The sequence below is a fragment of the Marmota monax genome, unplaced genomic scaffold, assembly GCF_021218885.2.
Source record: "Marmota monax isolate L192 unplaced genomic scaffold, Marmota_monax_Labrador192_F-V1.1 WCK01_AAM20220418_F8-fsc00068, whole genome shotgun sequence".
Taxonomy (NCBI): Eukaryota; Metazoa; Chordata; class Mammalia; order Rodentia; family Sciuridae; genus Marmota; species Marmota monax.
This window is the reverse complement of record NW_026692352.1, coordinates 3,846,214-3,854,119: the sequence shown is the minus strand read 5'-3', so window position 1 is coordinate 3,854,119 and position 7,906 is coordinate 3,846,214.

Sequence of the window (7,906 nt, the reverse complement as noted above, 5' to 3'; positions counted from 1 at the left end):
TTGTTGCACTTGCTGGTCCATTTTTTGGGAAGGCTTTTCCTCCTTGGCTAACTCCCACCCCCCCTTCAAGTGTTCCCTCAGATGCCCTCTTAGATTCGCTGGCTCCTGAGGCTTTACTGAACATTCTCTTTAAAACAGCAACCTCCCTGCCTCCAGTCCTTTCTGCTGTTTTCCCCCATGGCACTTGTCACCTTTCAACACATTGTATAGTTACATTTTATTTTGTCTATTGTTTATTACTTCTTTCTTTGACTTTTTAATTCACCAATGATTTATTTACCAAGTATATCAAATCATATCTGCTCCATAGTAGACACTTATTAAATGTTTGTCAAATAAATGAATGAATGGATCATAATAATGTTTCTGCCTCAAAAGGCCACTGTGAGGCTTATATGAAATCTTTAACAATTTGCTTGGTAAGGAAAGGAATTAACATATAATCAGTACCCATTGGTACTGGATTTTATGCAAAAGTGTTTATATAGTCTACCTCATTTATTCCTCACTACAAACTGTATTCATTCATTCATTCAGCAGGTAATTGTGCCTACTATGTGTGGGTACTGTGCTCGTCACAGAGATTAAAGCAGAGACTCCTGTTCTTCCTGGGAATGCTCATTATTGCAGGAGAAGACAGATGGTGAAAATAAAAAATGAAATAAACAAATAACAAATTTAAAAATCGAATATGATATGTATATAATTACTCCTTTTGTAATGATTCCTCAGCTTGAGGAAACTTAGAAGCCCAAGGTTATCTGATTAGTGAGGTACCTGAAAGCTTTTGATCCCAAAAGAGAAATGGCTTTGATGTGAGAGCTGGGGTTTGAATGCCATTGACCCCCAGGGCTTTGGTGCTCTCTGTGGGTTGTGGATGAGGCGGCTAGCTTTAGGTGGAGTACAAGCTTGTGGGTGAGAAGTGTGCAGATCTCAAGTGAGGTGGGCCTGGAGCATCAACTGATGCACCCCTCATCTTTGTGCTTTTAGCTTCACTCCAAGGGACCAACACTTGGGCCTTCCCCTCCATATGAGTCAGATATATTTGACCTATCCACGTGCTGATGGGGTCCATATTACAAGCAGTTCATGGATGGTGGATAAGCCCTAACGTCTGCCTGGATGCAGTCAGAGGGCTTCTAGGAGATCACTGTGCTGGTCACGCTTTTCAGGGAATGGAGTGCAGCTTCAGAGGCCACACTGTTTGAGGACAAGGACTTCTGGGGGCATAGAGAGGATGGGGTTTCCGGAGTGGGGCAAGGGACCTGGGGTGCTGAGCCCAGAGAAGGGTCCTGGTCGTACCCTTGCACGGCTACCATGGGCTGAGGAGTCCTAAAGCTAAGCTGTGAAGAGGGTCTCCCATAGGAAAGGGATTGCCCAGGACAGAATGATCTCCCTCCCCAACTAAGTTTGGGGGTACCCAGGAGACAGACATGGTTCAGTTAAGCATGGTTGCCCGTTTGTCAAGTTGGGATATGTTGGCAAGTCACAGTGTGCACACTGTGTTCTCTGTTCCAATCCTTGGTCCCTGAATCTATCCCTTTCCCAGCCACAGCCTGGCTGCCACCAGGATCATTTTCTTTTTCATCTCCTGCCGCTGAAGCCAGTTATAACCACCAGGGGGCAGCAGTGCAGCATCAACCAACCTGGGACAGACCTCAGCACAACCAGGGAAGGTTCGAAGCCCCCGCCAAGAACCAGGTGGGTTGAAACTCTGGGCTGCCCCCTTCCTCTTCCCTTTGGCCCCAGAAATTCTGGGCCCAGGGGATGGTAAGTAAGAGGAAGTGAGGAGTGGGGAGAGATAAGGGAGGGCTCCACAGATTTTCTCTGCAACTCCCCATCTCTCCCTGCCCTCCCTAAACCTGTCTTCTTTCCTCTCTGGATTTCAGTTTGACTTCCAGGCAGCCCCTCCAGCCTCCCACAGGCTGGCTGCCCACCGGTGCCCTTGGGTCTCTAGGTATCTACTTGGTACCTGTCAGGACTGCCCCACCCCCTCTCCGTTCTTCATCACAGATGTGCCCACTCGGCACACCCAGAAACACTGATGCCCTCACTCACACCCAACAGCACACAGTGTCCACCCATGCGGCAGCTTTTAGATTCCTCCCTTGCATTTCAATTGCTTTGCGCATAAAAGCTGGTCTACCAGTTTAATCCCATGAGGGGGTGCAGCTGCTGATTTGAAATTTAACCCCAGGACCTATATCTGAAGACACGTTTGTGTGAAGTACCCCACTTTCTTTTTTAAAAAATATATTTTTTTAGGTGTAGATGGACACAACACAATGCTTTTATTTTTATGTGGTGCTGAGGATAGAACCCGGGTCCCGCCCGTGCTAGGTGAGCGCACTACTGCTGAGCCACAATCCCAGCCCTGAAGTACCCCACTTTCTAATGAAGCCTGAAAACAAGTGGGTTTGACACCTTCCTGGAGTTCATTACCTCACCCTCCTATACTCCTCCACATCCACTCTCCATGCTGGACGTTGGGTTCTGTGGATTTGAAGATATCGTTGCACTTTTGAGGTCTCAGCCTGGTGGGGAGGGTGGGGTGAGAAGAGGATGAGGGCTTTCCTACCTCAAGCCAATTGGGAGTGCTCTAGGAAAACCCCTCAGGGAGACTGGGGGTATCAGTCTGGCTCGCAGTAGGAAAGACGTGGCACACTCAAATCAAGTCACTCCGAAATAGTTGGAGACTTTTTTTACAAGGCGGGGGCGGGTGGGCTGGTATTTGAAGGGCTCTATGTCACCGGGCATCACTGTCCAGGTTGTCATGGCCAGACAGGGACTGGGAGAGAGGGTGGTGGCAATACCAGAGAAGACATGCAGTCTTTGTTCTTCCCACATGGGAGGAGAGAGGGACCAGAGCCGGAGTGAGGAGGGCCTCCTGGCACAGGGAAGAGGGTGATCATTAAGTCAAGTACGGATCGAAAATTTAAACTCAGCTGAACTCTGTTTGTTACCCCAAGTGACTCAAAATGCTGGAGTTTGCCAAATGCTCAGTTTAAGGATGGGAAGGGGAAACTCCCATCACCATTGCAGGCGGCAGGATGGGAGGAAACAGCAGCTGTGTGTCGGAGCCTTACTGTGTCCCTCCTGTTTGGTAACCTGGGCAAAGGGCTTCATGCCATCTGACAGAAGGAAAAACTCGGTTTGTTGCCACAGGAGTAGTCATAGCAGACCTGGGCCTGACCCTGCCTCCTGCCTCAGATATCCAATGTGTCTCACCCTCCTCTTTCCCCAGAGCTGAATACACTTGAACTCTGAACTCAGTACCAGCCAAAGCTGCCATCTTCTTTCAGGCTGCAGTAACAAAACACCAGGTGGTTTATGAACAACAGACATTTATTTCTGACAGCTTTGGAGGCTGGAAATCCGAGATCGGGGTGTCTGCATGGTTGGATTCTGGTGTGGGCCCTCTTCCAGGTTGCAAGCTGCCAAATTCTTGCAGTAAGCTCATATGGTGGAATAAGGTAAGAGAGCTCCCAGGGTCCCTTTCTAAGGGCTCTACTATTATTTGGATCCAGAATGTCCCCTAAAGCCTGTGTGTTAAAGCTCGGTCCCCAGTGTGGTGCTACTGGGAAGTGCTGAAATCTTTAAGAGGTAGGACCTCGGTATGGGTTGTTGCTCATGGTACAGCATCGCCTAGCATGCATGAGGCACAGGGTTTGATCCTCAGCACCACATAAAAATAAAATAAAGATATTGTGTCCAATTAAAACTAAAAAATAAATATTAAAAAAGAGGTGGGACCTATTGGGAGATTATAGGTTACTGAGGGTGTATCTTTGAAGGGGGTGGCACCCCCTTCCCCTTCCACTCCTTTGTTTCCCTGACATGAGGCAAATGGTTTTGCTCCACCAGGCATTCCTGCCATGATGTACCACTGCAGTGCCCGAACTACAAAACCAACAGATCATAGATTGAAACCTCTAAAACTGTGAGTCAAAATAAACCTTTTTTTCCCCTACAAATTGGTTATCTCAGGTATTTTGTTACAGTAATAGAAAGTTGACCAACACAGACATTAATCCCATTTGTGAGCACTATACTCTCTTGACCTAATTTAACTTCTCAAGGCCCCCACCTCCTAAAACCATCACCTTGCCAATTTGGATTTCAACAGGTGAAGGACGCATTTACTCCTTAATACCTACTTTTGGTAAAAATGAGACCAAAATGGGGAATAACAGACTTTAAACTCAGGTCCCTGCACTGAATTCATTGTTCCACTGTCAGAACCCAAGAAGTAGCCCTGCTACCCATACCACTCAGGTTTATTCCCTGGAGGCACATCCTAGACCTTCGAAGGTGAAAGCACTCAATTCCTCTGGACACAGACTGGAGTTAATGAGGAAGCAGGAGCAGTCATAGAGCCCTGGGCTCATACTAGGCTCCATCCTGACTGCTATGTGACCTTGGATGAGGCAAAGCCCTCTTTGAACCTATAGTCTCACTCAGCAGCCAAACAATCCCTGGGGTCCCTGCCAGGAAAGAAACTAATTTCAACTGGTCATGTGCCTCAGAGTTCTCACCTGCTGTTCCATAGTAGCCTTCAGGAGTTAACAGTTCAAGGAAATGATGTCAGGATGAGCACCAGGGTAGGGAGGTCCAGAGGGTAGAGTAGGGGATATTTTGGGGCTGGTGGATCACCCACTCAATGCCGGACAATGGTCCAGGGCGGTCATTGTGCTGGGAGTGGAAAATCCTTTTCTGACTCCCTCTACAAAGGCTGAAAATAGTCTAGGGGAGTGGATGGAACATGGTTCTACCGAAGAGTGACTGTCCCCGCCTGGCCCATTGTTCCTGGTTGGGACAGGGCCGAGACAGACACCTGGCTGAGCTGGATCCAACATAGGCAAGCCCAGAAAGCCCTTCCAGAAGGAAGAGTAGCTGAGCAGAGTCCAGTGTGATCCAGGATGGGCACCTGAGGCCCGGAGAGGAGAAGTGGCATGCCCAGGCACAGAGCAGCAGGGCAGAGGAGGGTAGGAATTTTCCTGGGGGGCTTGATTCCCACACTTCCCCTCACCCCAACACAACCCCCGCCCTGTAGCCCAGTCACTCCTGATCCAGCTCCGCCCTCCGCTCACTGGAGGCAGGAGCAGCCCAGCTTTCTACAGTGTGGCACTGTGTGGTGGCCATGATCACTCCGTCTCTCTGGTCACTTGAGCCTGGGAGGGCTCACTGCCAGTCCCCTGAATTGAGAGCCCAGTGGGCTTGGTTGTTCGTGACCCTGAAGGTGTAGGCAGCAGTGGTTGCCTTCCCTGAGGTGGGGAAAACTGGAATTGGGAAGCGGCAGCCCAGAGAGAGAGGCAGGTGGTTTCAGGTCACACAGCAAAAGCTGCCCAGTCATTGCCCCCTCTAGACCAACTCCAGGCCACTCCTCCCATCCTGGATCTTTGTTGAACCAAGGTGTGGCTGCAGACCACCATGGTGGGCACTGCCAGCGAGAAAGGAATACCTAAGCCTGCTGCCAAGTGGGCCAGAGCTCTCTACCCCAAAGGGGCTGGCTCCTGCAGCTTGAATTAGGGGTACTTTCCTCGGTTGCTTCCGCCTTCCACTGTCCCCTCTCTGTTGCCCTCCAGATAGGCACCTGGAAAAAGTTCTGGAAATATATACAGGCTTGTGTGCCTGAAAGCCACCAGGGCCAGGCAGGGCAGAGGGAGGGCCACACCTCAACCAGGATGTTCCTGCTTCCCTCCTCCCACAGCCTGGGGAAACCTGAGCCTCAGGGGTACTGGGCATCAGGCCCCCAGGGGCTGCTCGCTGGCCAGGCACACTGTCTTCTTCTTCAAACATTTATCTCAGTGTGTGTATTTATTAAATTACATCAACCTCGGGAAGGCAGCCCCCCCACCGTCCCACCCTCACTTGCCTCCATGGCCCCTAGTTCAGCGTCAGGTGTGGAAATACCACATGCCAGGCACTGCACTAAGCGCTTCGTGGGTCACTCAGGTGAGCTTCCTAAAGCCCTACAAGGAAGGTAGCATCTCATTTAAATAAGGAAATCGAGGCACTACAGGATTAACTCACCCAAGGTGCCATGGCTGGAAAATGGAAGGTGACATTGCAACCTAGGTGGGTCTTGGTGCAGAATCTGGGCTCCTAACCCCATCCCTGCTGGACGGGCTTCCTGGTTCTGAGTCATGCCAAGGGTGGCATCCAGACCCTCCTGCCCTGCAGAGGTTGAGTGGTGTGGGACACTGGGAAGGGAATCATGGGAGCACCAGGGGGCCCTGGTCTCACCTGCTGTGTGTGTGTCATCTGGAGCAAGCCCTTGGCTCCCCTCTCCTCTGTCCTCACTGCTAAATGCAGAGGCTAATATCCACTGCTCGGGGTGGGCATGGAGGATAAACAACATGATGCCTGGGAAAGTCTTGCATGGTGCTTGGGACATGGGTCAATACCTGAGTCCCCAGCCCCACCCCATTCCCCCGTGTGCCTGATGTGAAACAGACCAGCCCAAATCTGCCAAGATGATGTGGACAGAAAGGCAGCTTTGGTGGCTTGACCGGGAACTAGACTGGAACAGCCATGTGGGGGAGCATGTCATCGAGGGTCTTTCTTAATCTTGGAGGTGGGACTGTCCTGTGGATCCCCCTGAGTCAGGGGATGCCTGCCACCCAGGGGAGAGACTCCCATGTGCCAGGGGCCATGCACTGTCACACAGAGGTCACTGAAAAAGCAGCTGCAGAGAGGCCAGCAAGCCTGACTCTCACCTCACTCCTTCCGGCCCCCTGCCTATGTCCCTGGCCTCTGCCCCTTGGCTCTGGGAAAGAGCTGTGCAGTGTGGGTGACACAGGATTCCTACACAGGCACTGATCTGCTCCAGACTGGGTGGCACAGCCGCAGGAGGAGTCTGAGCCTCTGGCCCACATCCAGGCGCCACGCTGACCTGCTCAGTGACCTTGGACAAGGCCCCGCCCCTTTCTGGCCTTGAGGCCTGTGGCTAGGCTGGAAAATCCCTGGGGTCCTGTTAGCTGGCTGGGCGACTCATGTGGCCTTTCACAGTGTCCTTTAGTAGTCAACAGCCCTAGGAAGTGATGTCAGGGTGGGGAGAAAGGGAAAGGGCAGGGAGGTCCAGAGGTTAGGGGAGATATTTTAAGGATAGGCAGGTCACCCCACGTCACTGTTGGACAATGGTCTGGGGCCAGGAGTGGAAAATCTTGGTCTTACTTGGGCTGAAAATAGCACAGGAATCAGAGGAACCTCAGCCACCAGGCGTGTGGACTGGGCACTGAGCAGCAAGGCCAGATGTCCATATAGAGGGCCAGACAGTCTGGTTGGGGTCTGGAGATGTGACCCTGGGTCCTGTCCTTGGGTCCCCTAGGGGCTCCATTTCTCACCCCACTCATGCCTGCCACAGGAATAGATGGTGGGTGAGCCACCCATCCCTCCAGTCCTAGACCCTTAGAAATCTGCAAGCAATTGTTCAAGGAAAGCTTCCTAGGGCCAAACCACAGCGTTGCCTGCTTCCACTTGGGGCACTGGGCTCTCAGGGTCTCTAGGGAAGCTGCAGGAGGGGTGGGTGGGCAGGACATGAGAGGAATGGGGACTAGGAGAATCCAGGGCCCTGGCAGCCAACCACAGATGCACAGTAAAGTGTCCCAAAGTCATGATGTGCAACTCCCCATCTGTAGGTCTCAGGAGGGGTGAGGGTCAGAGTCAGCCTTCACACTCTTGGCCATCAGAGCTTCTCGCCTCGGAGGGACTCCATATAAACACTGATGGGGTTCAGCCTGCACAGCAGTGAGTAGGAAAAGATAGGCTCTGGCCTACCAAAAAGACCCAGGATGGTCTGTGTGAGGTGGTAACCAAAAAAGCTCCAAGAAGCTCTGGCTACATTAACAAAAATATAGAACCTAGAATGTGGCAGGTGAACATCTCACACTCTTCTGAGCAGGTC